The sequence below is a fragment of the Mauremys reevesii genome, linkage group 23 (assembly GCF_016161935.1).
Source record: "Mauremys reevesii isolate NIE-2019 linkage group 23, ASM1616193v1, whole genome shotgun sequence".
NCBI lineage: Eukaryota > Metazoa > Chordata > Testudines > Geoemydidae > Mauremys > Mauremys reevesii.
The window spans coordinates 22,242,667-22,257,155 of record NC_052645.1 but is presented as its reverse complement, the minus strand read 5'-3'; positions in this window follow the sequence as shown (position 1 = coordinate 22,257,155).

Sequence of the window (14,489 nt, the reverse complement as noted above, 5' to 3'; positions counted from 1 at the left end):
ACCTTAGAAATTCTCCATAATCTGCTACCAGGCCCCGTCTCCCTTAGCGTGGGACACTGGACGAGCACATAGCCGTTAAGTAGCATGACTTCAGACACGCCGTAGAATTTCAGTCTCCTTTCAAGGGTGCAAGAGGCAGCACTTTGGGGTGAGTATCTGAACCAGAGCTCCACCCCTTCGGTTCTTCACCCGTCACCGGTACATCGGGGTGCCGGCTGGTGACCAGAGCAGGATGGATCCTGCAGAGAACTTTCCACAAGTATTCACTCGAATTCGGAAAGGATCTCACTATGTCTGCCTGGTGCCCCCCCCCCTTTTTTTTTAACCATCGAAACGTCATTTCTTCTCATTTGGTTCTGTAGGATTTTTCCATCAGATCCCTTTACACTCCCCGAGAGGGAGTTGTTTGGCCTGATTCTCATTCACACTGAGTGCCTGGAGCCTGGCTGAACAAAGTGGGGGGAGTTTCAGAACTCGTGTTGCTTGTTCTAGCCTTTGCTTGGAAGCCTGGTTGGTGGTTGTTCCCTTAACTTGCACTGGTTTTGTCCATTATGTGCTGGCGTTTCCCATGGCTGCGAAGACAGCAAACCAGCCAGCCTAGATACTGCCTAATGCTTTGGGGTTTTCTCTTTTCTTGTCCCATTTTCCCCTTCGGCAGTTGGGTGGGACGTACTGTTTCCGCCTCTCTTAACTGGTGCTGGAGCCCAGTCCGCAGCAGCCTCAAAAGCCATTATGAAGGAATACAGACTAGGAAATCTCAAAGCACACAAACCACATGAAAGAGCAGAGCAGCTTCCCCTCCCATGGAGGCTTTCACCAGATTAGTGACTCACAGGAAGGATTAGATACTACCGGCAGACTGCTCCAAAAGCAATATCCCCCTGTGTCATACGGAATCCCCTGAGCTTCTGCTCTCTCCTGCCTAACTCTGCTGGCTTTCATTCAGAAAGGGCAGCCATTCTCCAGACCTGCTGCTCAAGGGGGTTGGATCTGAGGGCCTTTGCCAGGGGCCCTGTCCCGCACTGGAATGCAGTAGAGCTCTGTTGTCCCTAGGAAAGAAGCAGAAGTGGAATTCAGTCCTTAAAATGCAAGGCAGACCGGATCCAGACGCTCCTGGTCTAACTAGTAGGAGGTGCAGAGTCCCCTGTGCTCTGGGAAGTGACAGCTTGGCTACCATGTCTCCCCACTACACCTGGATGCCTCAGGCTATGCTGTGGGCCTGTTTCACATCAGTGACCACCAAAAGGGCCTTATTCTCCAGTCTAGAGCCTTCCCACGAGATGCTCCCATCAGTGCTGATGCAGATTAGAGAACAGACCCCAAGGAACTTCAGCCAAGCAGCTGGGGGCAGGGGGGACTAATCTCTGCTCCTGCTTCCTTTTCAGAAGTTCACCATTGTTTTATGGATGTGCAAGAGCATCGCTATCCAGGGACAGACGTCTGTGAGCCAGCCGAGCGCCGCCCACAGCTCCTACACGTCGGCTGACTCCTTGGGCTTTGGAAAGTGGAGGCACCAAAGGTGTTTGGTGTGTTTGTGAGTCGTGTTTAACGGCTTGTCCTGCCCAGAGACTGCACTGCGGCAGCTGAGCTCCTTGGAGCACGTATTGATTTCTGGGTTTGCAGGAGGCAGTGACTGTTCCTGGAGTGGTGGGGAGGTGGCTGTGACCCTGCCCCAGCACCAAGCCACAGCCCTGGCCCAGCACAGCACCCCAAGCACCACGACACCCAGAAGCTTGGCAGCCTGTGACGTAAAGAGGAAGGATGGTCTGGCGGGTAAGGCCCTAGAGAACAAGGTCAATTCCTTGGGCAGGTCACTTGGTGCCTCCCTTTCCAATCCGTAGCATGAGGGATAAACCCCCCTCCTGGCTCTCGTCCTTTGTCTCACAGTCCATCACCTCGCCCCGGGCCGATGGGCAGGACGAGAACATTCAATGTCAGTGTCTGGAGACTGTTTGTTCCGTGGGACTCCAGTTGGGGAGGGAGAGGAGCTGGCAAAGGGACGAGCTGCCTCCTTCCCACCCGGGACTCACCCCGGGCTGCGAGGAAGCGTATTTTCACTCAGTAACATACCAGGGCTGGGGGTTAAGCTTGTGAGCCTTTTGCAACGTAAGTGCACTAAGGTGCTGCTGTTTCTAATGCTGCAAATTGTGTTTAACAGCCACCAGGAGTGGAGGCTGCTGCTTATCAGGTTTCACTCACTGGCCAAACACAGCAGCATGTTTGCACCATGTGCCTGCAACTCCTAATGGCACAAGGCCCAGTGGTACTGTCTGGAGGGTGGGGAGATTTCATCTGCAGCGTGTGTAGAAGAAATTAGTCCACGAGGTTATTTGCATTCTGCCCATGGTGGTCTGACACTCAGCGAGAAATTCAGAGCCCAGGCACCCACCTGGGTGGCTGTTCCTGATTTCTTTCAAGCTCTAACCAGACAGCACACAGAGCAGACAACACCAGCTTCCATTTATTATCCCCAGGTTTTTCTGAGAGAGTAGCAAGAATGGCTTGTCTTGGATGGTGGCAGAGTCATTTGTAGGCTCCCTTGTTCAATTCCTGCACTTGTGGCTAGAGCCAAATGGAAATGCTCCGTAGATTAATCAAGAGTTACCCACTGAGCCACTGGGGATAGTGATTCAGATTGTCCTGCTGGCTGTCAGAGGATGCCTTGGTGGGAGGAGGGAGGAGGGGGCCTGTACAGGTACCACACAGCGGCAGGGTTTCACGGGTCTCTCTGTCTTTGCAAGGCTAGGCTCAGAAGTCGGTTCTGAGCCAATGAGGAATGGTCAGAACTCCAAACAACTTCCCCATCCCTTCTGCTCCTCCAGAACGGCAGGCTCCCCCCCGCCCAAAGGTGTTTAGGAGAGTGATAAGCTGCGGGTTCCTTTGGGATGGGAGCTGGGAATAGTGACAATAGTCACCACTTCACAGAAAGTGACGCATCTCCACCCTTCCGCTACGTGCTTACGGGCACAGGCAGGAAAATAAAGGCCATTGCAATGCAGATCCTTTCCTTTTCTTTTCCCCGTGTGCCTGTTTAGCAGTTCCCCTAGCAAACTTTATCCCCAGCAATGCACAGAACTGCACCATCCGTGACAGCAATGCATGTTCCTCTTGGAAAATGTAAGTCACCGGACACTCCTAGAGCTGGGAAGTATTAACTGAAAAGGAACCTTACGTAATGGGCTGTGCTTGCTCGTATCTTATCTCCACCCGCAGGGAGCTGGGGAAGGTGCTGAGGCTCCTTACAAGGGTACTGGGATTCCGAAGGCTGCCCTGATGAGGAATGGCTTTGTTCACGAGGCAGGGGAGGGGAATCCCTGTCCTCAGCCCTGGAAGCAGCCAGAGGAATTGAGTCTCCTGCCATTTGGCTGCAAAGAAAACACTCTGCCATCCAAGGCATGGCCGGCCCGGGCAGTGCCCCCACCTGGCAGCAACCCAGGGGGCGGTAGGAGCTGGATTATCGCAGTGAGACCAGGGAAACGTGGCATTTGAAATGCTGCTTGCTGCAGGCAGGTATCACTCCGGGTGCTAACTGGCTTTGCACAACATAGGTGCTGACAAGGGTGGGGCAGCAAAGTAATGCTAGGCATAGCCCACCCACCTCCCGCACGCACCCGTCTACCTGGGCTTCAGTGCAGGGGGGCGGGGGAAGGTCTTTACAGAAAACGGGGGAAGAAGGGACATGAAGGGGCTTGGGGGGAGGGTGTATGGAAGTGACAGAACAAGGGGGATTCACAGCCCAACTCAGGCAGGGGCACAGATACCTGCTGAAGGGTCTTCCAGCCCATACAGTTCTATGACTGGGTGATTCTGTGTGGTCACTTTAGGGGCCAAAGCTTCACACAAGTTGCCAGTGAATGCCGAGTCCACCAGAACTCTAGTGGGAGGATTTTAGTGGCACTGAAGTGGTCCATAAATTCTGCCCGGGGTGAATCTCACCCTTAGTGCGCCCTGACTAGGGTCCCATCGCAAGCACCTGTACTAGTGCTGCCTACTGAGCACAGGTGCATGTCCTAACACCCGGCTGCTACCTGCCAGGACTTGTACACATTACGGATGCCCAACTGCATTTCTGCTTGAAAACTTGACCCTCAAATCCTCTACAAGCCACATTAACTTTGAGGGGGAAAGTTGGTTTTTATTTTCCCAAAGCAAAATAAATGTGATTTAAAAGAAACGAACAGAATCTGACTTTGCTAAGTGGAATAAACCAAGCGAGGACATGGAAAAATAAACTCCCTCTGGTAATTCCTGCTGAAAGAGTCTCAGGTACACAAGTTATGAGATCAACAGCAAGAATCGTGGCCATTTTAAGTTTGCCAGAAAGTCCCCCCCGGCTTTGAGATGTTTCTCGCACTAACCCACTACAATGCTTTGTTGATTGTTTCTCTCCCATCCAGAGGTGAATGCTGCCAAAACCAGAAACAGAACATCCACAACCAGCAGAGAATGTGCTGCCCTACAGTGCTCCCGCTGTGTCCTGGGGAGGGATCCAGTCCTGGGAAGGGCTGAGTGCCTCCCGGAAGGGAATGAGCATCATCAGTTTCCACTGAGACATCAGGATCTGGCCCTGTGCTTGGGCTGAAGGGTCAGTGAGCAGATTCTTCAAACTCGGAGCTTCCCTGTCAGTTCTCCTGCATATACAGCTGTGAAAACCAGAGGATACAGGCATGACACGTACATTACCAAGTGTAATTCTTCAGCGTATGACTGGCCCCAGCATCACAAGTCTCTACAGCAGGTGGGACGGGGATATCAGAGTCTTGCACAGGCATCGTCCAGAGAGACTGTGCCTCATCCAACCTTATCATCCCAGTGGTTCCTCCTTTCTATTCATTCCCCACAAACTGAAAGGCATCTAGGGCTTGATTTCCATGCTGCTCTCACAGGAGACTGACACCCCAGACTCCAGTGCAGCATCAAGCGCAGCGAGAGGAGAATCAGGCTGCACCGGGCGCTCAGGTGCGTCTCCCAACACACGTCCCCCAGAGCAGAGGCTGGCATCATCAGGCCAAAGGCAGAGACCTGGGGAAGGCTGGCAGAGGCTCTAAAGGTGATACCGGGAGTGCTGGGAAAGTCACTCGAACAGGGAGCTGTTTGACCCAGGGACTGTAATTGGGTTCATTTGTCATAATGCTTCTCCAGCACAGGACCACTGAACACAGTGCCTTTAAAACCCCTGTGCAGAGGTTGTGATGAAAGGTATATTTATTATACTTCAGCTTGGAAAGTTGTTTCAGATGTTTCCAATTCATCAGCCAGGTCAGACATCTGTTCCTGGTTGGAGCAGAAAAGCTTAACTTGCAAAAAATTAAATAAAATAAAAATAAAAATAAAAAAAGTGTTTATTTTGGATACTTTTATGATGCACCGTCTGCTCCTAAGAGGCTGATAAATGTCACTAATGCCCAGGTAACATGCAGCCAGGGCCAGCTCCTCACAACAAGTCACTTGCAACCAGGGCTTCCGGCTCCAACTCCTAGCAACCAGGTATAGGTGACTCGTTTCCCCAGTGGACAGGTATACTGCGTCCCCATGAGTGCAGTATCTGTGCTATGCCCCACCCAAGTGTTCAATATTCATTTGATTTGAAGAGAAAACATGCTGGTCCCAGAGAGTCAGACCCAAGACCAGTAGATCTCAAAGGCAGGAGAAGGTGGGGCTTAGTCCTGGCTGAGGTACATGCAATGGAGGCTAGGAGAAAAGCATGTATTGCTAAAAGAGGAACGCATGGTCAGGCCATGAGTGTGAAGCTCTAGGATGGGAGTTCCTTGAAGGCAGGCTTGGGAAGCCATGAATTTTTCCCTCATCTAAACTGAAGACTTGCAAATGGAAGGTCATGTCCCAGCTGCCCCACATCTTGAGCCTCACACACGGAGCTGGTATTATCTTTCTTTTTCAGTTGCCAGGCAGGATCAGACTCACAGCAGGCAGAGGTGGGATAATTTGCCCCATGAAGTTCTTACTCTAACCCCTAATAGTTGGGGCAGGTTTCTACCCGGAAGCAGGAGGTTTTCTCTCCCAGGGCTGTGCCGGGGACGGACGTTCCATTTCCCAAAGTGGAACCAAACCCAATGATTTCAAAATTCCCTGCAAAGGAAAATTCAGGAAAACACTGTGTCAAGTTGATCTAAATCAAAATATTTAGTTTCAAGTTCAACTTTTTAAAAAAGTTTGTATCATATAATATTAGACATAATAAAAATTCAAAATAAAAAATCAAAACCTCATTCCAAAAATGTCAAACCATCAGATTTCAGCATGGTCCCCCCACCCCAAGGCTTCTTCCAAACCCAAATCCCAGTGAAATTAACCTGATTTTGCAAAGTATTGTGATTTGGATGGAGCTGCATGTTGTGACAGAGCATGATCCTGTCCAAGTTTCTCCGTCCAGCTCTGTTCCCTCCCTTCCAGTACTCTCCTGGGCAGCGTGAATTTATAAGGGTCATTGCAGGGTATTATTATAGGGTATGTAACTTCGCACCCCAAAGCCTGAGTCACAAAGCTGGGCTTGTGGGAGTATATGGTAAAAAAGTGAAGTTCACATTAGCTCCTTCTGGTGTCGTTTATTAGATCTCTTGTCCAAACCACCTCCCCACCCTTCTTTCCATAGCTCTGTGATACGGGCACCCAAAGCTAGTGGCAGGGGAGAGCAGTAACTGGGCTGAGCCCATCGCACGTCCGGGGGCTTTGCCTGTTGCTTGGATCCCAAATAACACCAGGAGAAGTCCCTACTTTGCTTCTGCTCTTGCCTTAGGTGTCAGTGTTTTTATGAAAGGCCCCACATGGCCAGCCCAGGACAGGCCTTGGGGAGCCCAGTCCGGCTCTCCAGGGCTGAACACTGCAAAGCCTAGATCTGAGAGAAGGGAAGCTAGAGCAGAGTGTAGGGGAGTGGGAATGGACGAAACTCCAGTCAGAGCAAAATAAAGGAGAGAGAAGAATATTTCTGATCCCCTACAGCAAGTCCCTGGTCATCAGATCTGGGGTTCTGGTGGCATTTGGGCAGACATCTATAAAGATCACTACTTGTAGAAGCCAGTGGATCCCGCTATATGCAGCAGGGACAGCTGGCCTGGATCCCTGCACTGCCTGCAGAGGAAGCAGTTTCTCAGCAATGCCACAATGGGCAATTTACAACCTGCAGGTCAAAGACGATCTGAAGCAAGAGGAGCATTCTGCCTCCTGCCTGCTCCTTCCAAGAGATGCAGAATGGGCTGGGCATTGTCTGAGGAAGGGCTGGGCACTCTGGGAATTGAAGAGGCTTTAAAACTAGGTTGCTGCCTAGGAGAGCTGAGCTGCTGGAATGTCATGGTTTATTAACTAATCCAGAACCCCGCAACCTGCCTGTGGTGTGCCCCGCCCCGCAGAACCAGAGCCTGGCCCTAAGGGAGAGTGGGAAAAGTTAATTGACTGATGTTGTTCAAAGTCACTGAGAAACTCCTGCCTTTCTAAACCAAACAGGCTCAGACTTTCCTGGAGTCTGATCCCCAGAGAGAGAGACATTGTCCAGCAACTTGATGAATGACACCAAATCCTGGCTGTGGTGAACCAGCCCTTTGGGGCAACAGCGAGATTCTTGAGTTAAAGCAAAGGTTTCCATGGGAGGCTGGGGCAAGCCCTCGACAGATGTGAACTGGGTGACAATAAACACACAACCTCACCAGCATCTGCAACTCCGTCCTGTGTCTGGCTTGTATTGCATGGGGGTCACACCTGTGTGATTGTCCAGAGCATGCCCACCTCCCAGCATCTCCCCATGGCCGGCAGCCCTCCCAGCAAACAGAGCCCATTAAATCCTGCTCTCCTTGCAGATGTGGATCGTCATGTTGGCACCATGTTACCCCTGTGGATTCCCTGGGTCCCGATGAGCCTCTTGGATGCTAATCACGGGGTTTGTGAGACGTACGTGGTGCACACACCGTGTGAGTGATCCGTAAGTGGTGTGATGGCTTCAGTGAGACGCAATGGCAGAAATGACTAGTGTGGCACTCCAGGGGTAGCTGGGCCTTGTGCTGGCCCCCTGCACGGGGGAGTTTCACCTCATTGCAATCCCAGGGTGGGTAAATAGGGGAGCGCAGAGCTCTCAGCAGGAGCATAAATGGCCAGGGTGCTGGGGGAGCCCCTTTGTGCTCGTTCCAGCGAGCTGAAAGCAGGCGGCAGGCCAGGCCTTGGCAGCGAGAGGCTGGGGGCCTGCTGCGTGTGAGCACTGTGTTCCTGGCAGAGGACATTCTCACTCACAAAGTGATCGTAAGGTCTTGACACTGCTCAGGTGCCGATGATTCAGTTTCACACTCAGCAGAGTTATTTCCTCATCCTGCTGCAAATAGCTGCCTCTTCGGAAGGGCTGAGATTCCTGACCCCAGCCAGTGGAGCATCTCACCTGCTTGTACCCTGTGGCTCCATGGAGCCTGGCCTCCTAACATCCACCCACAAAGCCAGCTCAGCCGGGTGGGTCTGACTCCTTTGGAAACAGCAGAGTGCTGATATTGCACACGCAGCACGAGACCTTTCTTGTGTCTTTTGCACGAGGATGGCTCAGCCTGGGGACAAAGGGCTGAGAGCAGGACGGGGCAGATCCATGAACCATTGGGGTCGCCAAAGGCATAGCCTTGCCTAGAGGAACGCAGGACTGAACAGGAAACATTGCAGTGCAGAGCTTTCTTATTTTTAAAACGTGTCAGTGCTGCACAGAGACTAGCTTCTGCTCTCATGACCTGTAATAGATGGAGTGTTTTCCCAGCGTTCAGTAATTCACATGCCATTCGCCTTAGAAGCATCCAGATCAAGTGCTTATTGAAATTCCTTTAATTCCTATTTATCCTTCCTTATTGTACAGGAAGGGGAGACCTCTCCGATGAGGTTTTTGTGCCTCTGTTTAATGAAGTCATTGATAAAGAAATAGGGAGCTACCATTTGTCAGGTCTCCTTAGCCGGGAACTGCAGGCTGTGCTGCTCTAACTCGTTCATGTAGATGGGTTTTAAAAACTTAATCCATGGATGAGAACTGTCCTTCGCACTCACCTTTGCATGAGAGTGGAGGGAAAGGCTGCGCAGTACCATGACAACCCCAGCTGCCATTCGGACTGGATGTGGGTTCATTTAGACTGAGCTCAAAGTGCTATTTATTGCCTCTGAAAAAGATATGGTGGTCGTGGTGGATAATGGCAGAACCTGAGCTCCCACTGTGACGCTGTGGCCAAAAGAGCTAAAGTGATCCTGGGATGCATAAACGGGACTCTTGAGTAGGAGCAGAGCGGTTATTTTGCCTCTGTATTTGGCACTGGTGGAATCCTGTGTCCAGTTCTGGGGTCCCCAATTCAAGAAGAATGTTGATAAACTGGAGAGGGTTCAGAGAAGAGCCACAAGAATGATTAAAGGATTAGAAAACCTGCCTTACAGTGATAGACTCAGAGAGCTCCAATTATTTATTATTTATGAATAATTAATGTCTACTTAAAAATCACCCTAATTTCATAACTGAGCAGGTTAAATGTTGCACATCTTTCAAATAGAGGAACCCAGGACTAGCCGGACGAGATCAGCAGAGGGATCCATCTTGTCCAGTGGCCAGGACCATCTGCTTCAGAGGAAGGTACAAGCACCCTGCAGTAGACAGATGTGGGGTAATCTGTCCCCAAGCAAAGTTACTTCCTGACCCCCAATAATGAGAGGTTGGTTTGTGCCCTGAAGCAGGTGGGTTTCAATCCCTTCCCAAGCTCTACGGTGTTCTAGAAAGTATCACTGAATTTAACTGGCACACTTCAGGCCTCGGTCCTGTCATTTGTTGTGTGGAGGATGTTGTGAAGGCCAAGACTATAACAGGGTTAAAAAAAGAACGAGATAAGTTCCTGGAGGACAGGTCCATCAATGGCTATTAGCCAGGCTGGGCAGGGATGGTGTCCGTAGCCTCTGTTTGCCAGAAGCTGGGAATGGGCGACAGGGGATGGATCACTCGGTGATTCCCTGTTCTGTTCATTCCCTCTGGGGCACCTGGCGCTCGCCACTGTCGGCAGACAGGACACTGGGCTAGATGGACCTTTGGTCTGACCCAGTACGGCCGCTCTTATGTTCTTGTGTGTAGAGCAGGGGACCCAAGCGTGGTACATCTCAGTGCAGATGGAGGCTACGTGCGAGTGTATGTAAGGTGAAGCACTAGGCGTGGCTGTCTGCACTAGGCTGAAGGAAGCCTCAGGCCCCCTTGTATGTACGCCTGTGATGTGCACCTGCCTTGTTCAGGATCAAGCCCGTCCATAAACTCTATGGGCCTCAGTCTTTGAAGCCTGCCCAGTCCCTTTGCCAGTGCAAAGCAGGCGTACAATGCTCTAGAATCAGCACCCCCTCGGCTGGTGTCCATGAATAACCAACCGAGACAAAGGGGGCCTCACAGAAAACTACTCAGACACATGTCACCGTTTTAAAGTCAATATCTCAGGACCTTGCAGAGCCCTCAGGTGAAGTGGTGAAAGGTGCCTGATAAATGCCGTATATCCAATGTCTCTGCAATTCAGCACACAGGTCACAGCACCCCTTCAAAGTGATGTCCCCACATACTGGAGAAGCCAGCTCAGAGGAAGAGGAAAGCTGAGTCTTTCCACCTATGCTGGTCTCTGTCTGTAAAATCCTTTGGTGACCTCACATATCAGAGACAGTGCCTGGAGCCCGTGGCACCGGAGGACATGCCTGGCACACTCACATGTCTCCATCTAGCAGCATTTGGCAATTTCACCATTGCTGCTTTGGAAGCGAAGATTCCAGTCCAGTTGACTACCCACATTCCAGGTGGTAAATGCAATCAGCTCATCCTCCTTTCCCCGTTAATTAATTCTCACATTTCCCTGCAGTTAATTGGCTTTGTCAGCAAACTGAAGTAAGAGCATTCTGATTTCCAATCAAAGCTGAATTGTCAGTTGGGGAGGGGACAGCATGAGTGGCGCCTGTACCCTGAGCTCAGCTGATGATAACCCAGGACAGACAAGAGACATGGGAGACCTGCTACTCCCCACCTACTGGTAACACTCTCCAGCTCACCAGCCTCACGCAGAATGTTTACAACTCGGGAGTGACAGAATCTTACGGCCTTTAAAGAGCCATTCGGCACTTGCTGCTGCTGCGGCTGTGCTTCCAATTAGCTCCCATCTGGGACAACCACACTCCTCCCCCCCCCGCCGCTCTCCAGGCCCCACCTCCAGTGCCTGCAAGTCATTTCACGCAGCAATAATTGAAATCACGAAACCTGAAATGAAGCTAAACCCAAAAGAATGATTGGAATGAGCCTTAACCCTTGGCAGGCTGGCCCCTGCCCAGGACAACGGATGTGCAGGTTAGACAGTCTCCATGACACCAGGGGTTGCCAAGTGTCCCCGCCGAGAGCTGCACCGGCTGAGTTAGGTTCTGCAACACAATGGATTATTTATGCTTACATATCTGACAAGATATACAGTGCAGTGCCCCACAATTAGAATCAGATCCAGCCTCTCCCAGCTAGGCATGCTTAGCCTGACCTCTGCTCTGCTGCAAAGACAAGCGCTCCCACAGTGGGATCTGACGGCATTTCCTGCAGAGATTTTCTGCTGGGGGAACAAAGATATTTTCTAGCCCAGGATGGGGGAGGTTTGCCCTCCCATCACTCGGATTTCATGTAGGGAATCTTCTCCCCTGAATCCCTATGGCTGGGTCAGGCACTGCTCCTGCTGTGCCACCGTGGAAATCCACAGGCAGGTGAGCAATGCCCTAGATATTTTACATGGAGCTGCTTCCATAGGTGGGCTCCTCCCCCCCAGACAGCTAGACACAATGCACAAACCCAGTGTCCCTGATCATCCCCAAGGTGAAGCATGAAACACTGGTGCAAAGTGAGTGGTGCTCAGAGGGCTGGGAGCTGGCACTGCATTGAGATACTCTGTTGTTCTCGCTCACTGCCGTATGATGCACAGCACTTTGCTGCAGGGGCTGCTGGCCATGCCACAGTCACCCAGCCCCTGCAGGGCACCAGGCACACACCCAGGGCTGCAATTTGCACTGTGGAGTGTCACAGAAGCAGCTCAGACACGTGAGCAGCCAGCTCCTCCTGGTAATTCCACCCTGCCTGGCCCTTCTTGGATCAATGGACCACCCCTTCCAGCCACTCTGCTTCCCTCCCTCCCAGCTCACACCACCCCCTGCACATTAGGAGATGGTTACCTCCATGAACCCTCAGGGCCTGTGACCGTCCCCAATGCTCTGTTAGACCCCAGGCACTTTGATGGGCATTGTGCACTCCAGCCGCTCCTGATGACCCCCAGGAGCGTCAAGGGATGCCAGAATCACCACTCCCTGAGCATGGCCACCCGCACAGCTCCTGCCTGCTGACCCCACTAGACTGAGCAAGCGCCATCCTCTCACAGCTCCTGTGTACCAACCAGACGGCACATGGGCCATCCCCAGAGCAACTGAGCATGCTCCCTTCCAGGGATGCAGGGGCTGAGCAGGACTTTCCCTGCAACAGCTGCTCCTGGCTGCCAGGGGCCTTTATGGCATGGCCACCAGAGCCAAGTGCACGGAGCCTGTCTCTGCCGTGCTCTCAGTGCCCCGCTGCTGGGACTAGGGGGGGAGGCATGCTGCAGCCTGATCGGGCTGCAGAGGGGTGAGGAGCTGGGCCTGGGGTGGGGGGGCAAGGATTGGGATGGAAAGCCTTTTGTGGGGAGTGCACGGGGAGACGGAGATGGGGGTCTGGGATAAAAAATGGGGGTGGGGACGCATTTCCTCTCTTTTGAATGTTTGACTTTGCAACCCGAATGTTCTTGTCACTTGTTTTGTGTTTGTCATTTCTATACTCGGGGGGGGGGGCAGGACTCGAAGGGAAGGGGCTGTAATCTCCTCCCTCCGACTGGTCCTTGTGAGCCAATAAAGAGATACGTACGAGGGCGTCCCTGGGAGCCAGGTATGGAGTGGCACCGCATGGTATGGAGAGGGCAAAGCCCAGCAACAGGGGTCTGTGGCATGGACTAAGGGGACCTCTGGGCTGGAGGACAGACGTCCCCTGGGATTTTATTACCTTCGCTCAGATTTCTCAGAGGTGCCAAAAACAAAAAAACAACCAAACTGTCAGTTTCTTTCAACATGGTCCAATTCTGAAAGGTTTTTGTGGGCTGTAGTAAATGGCCCCAAAGCAGGAGATTAATGCTGGTACTTGTGGTTAACAGTCACCCACAAGCTAGAGGCTTCTCACACTGCGAATAAACCACATGTGTGAGAATTAAAGAATGCAGCACGTGGCAGCAGCAGGATTTCCTTCGTGTTCTGTCACATTCCGTGTTGCTTGAAACTCTCTGGAGCGAGCAGCCGCCAGAGGTCAGGTTTCCTTGACACGTCCGATCCGGAGCCTGGCACAGTCTCTCTGCCACTGGCTAGTGGTTGGAGGCCTGTCATTCCAACCAAACAGAACACCTGGCCCCTGCTGCCACCTGCAACTTGCCAGGCCAACAAATACAGTGTTTGGCACGAAGGAGACCCAAGGTTGAGTTGCTACACAGACCTTTAGGTGGTATAACCTCAGTTTAGTCTGTCTCTGCTCCATCAATGGTCAAGCAAGTCCCTTCCTGTGTTCCACAGGCCTGCAAGAGTGGAAGGACGAAGAGTTCTGAGTGTAACTAAAAGGAAGAATTTCCTGATGGCAAAAGCAAATTAAAAAAAAAAAAGTGTTTCAAAGATCAGATTCCCTTGGGACAGCAGAGACCCAGGAACCAGGCCCTGGTTCTGAATGTGACTGTGCACAGACCTCATTCTCCAATGGACTGGGTCAGACACTGCTCTGACTTTCCCTGGTGTCAATCGGACATAAGTCAGTGGAATCTGATAGGGAATCAGGACCCGTTTCTTCTGATATGTTTGCAGAGCCTCATTCTCATCTAGAGCCTTATATAAATGAAGATAAGTGACTCTAAACACTGAAATCCCAGTATGATGTTTGATAAACACTGCAGCCTTTTAAATAGCCCTATTGCAGAGAAATGTCATTTTCATGTTGGTTCTCACGTATAAGGGTTATTTTTGCAAGGGGTTATGCACTAATCTTACTTTGTAGTTGCAGTAAATATGTTTTTCACTTTTCTACCACGCTTAAAAATAGCATTAAGTTTTTGTTGATCACAAGATTAAAAGAAAAAAGCTAATTGAATGATGCAGGGAGTGAAAACATGTGGCTCAGTAAAAACAAATTAAGATCACATATGTTTTAAGTAAACCTCAAGGCTCATCTGCGTTAGATATCAGTAATGAGGAGAATATTAAATCGAAACAGCATAAAATACCGTCTGTTTCGGAATTCAAAGAAAAACAATGTATCTGCACTGGATGCACCTGAATGGAAAATGCGCCACAAATTTACAATCTCTTCTTAGCTGAGGAAGAACAACCACCACCTTCCCCAGAACATTTTGAGATAGGAATGTGTTTGCAAGGCTGTCCAAGGTGGAGGTTCAAAGAGCAAAGATTTCTGTACGGGAGGCTGGAAG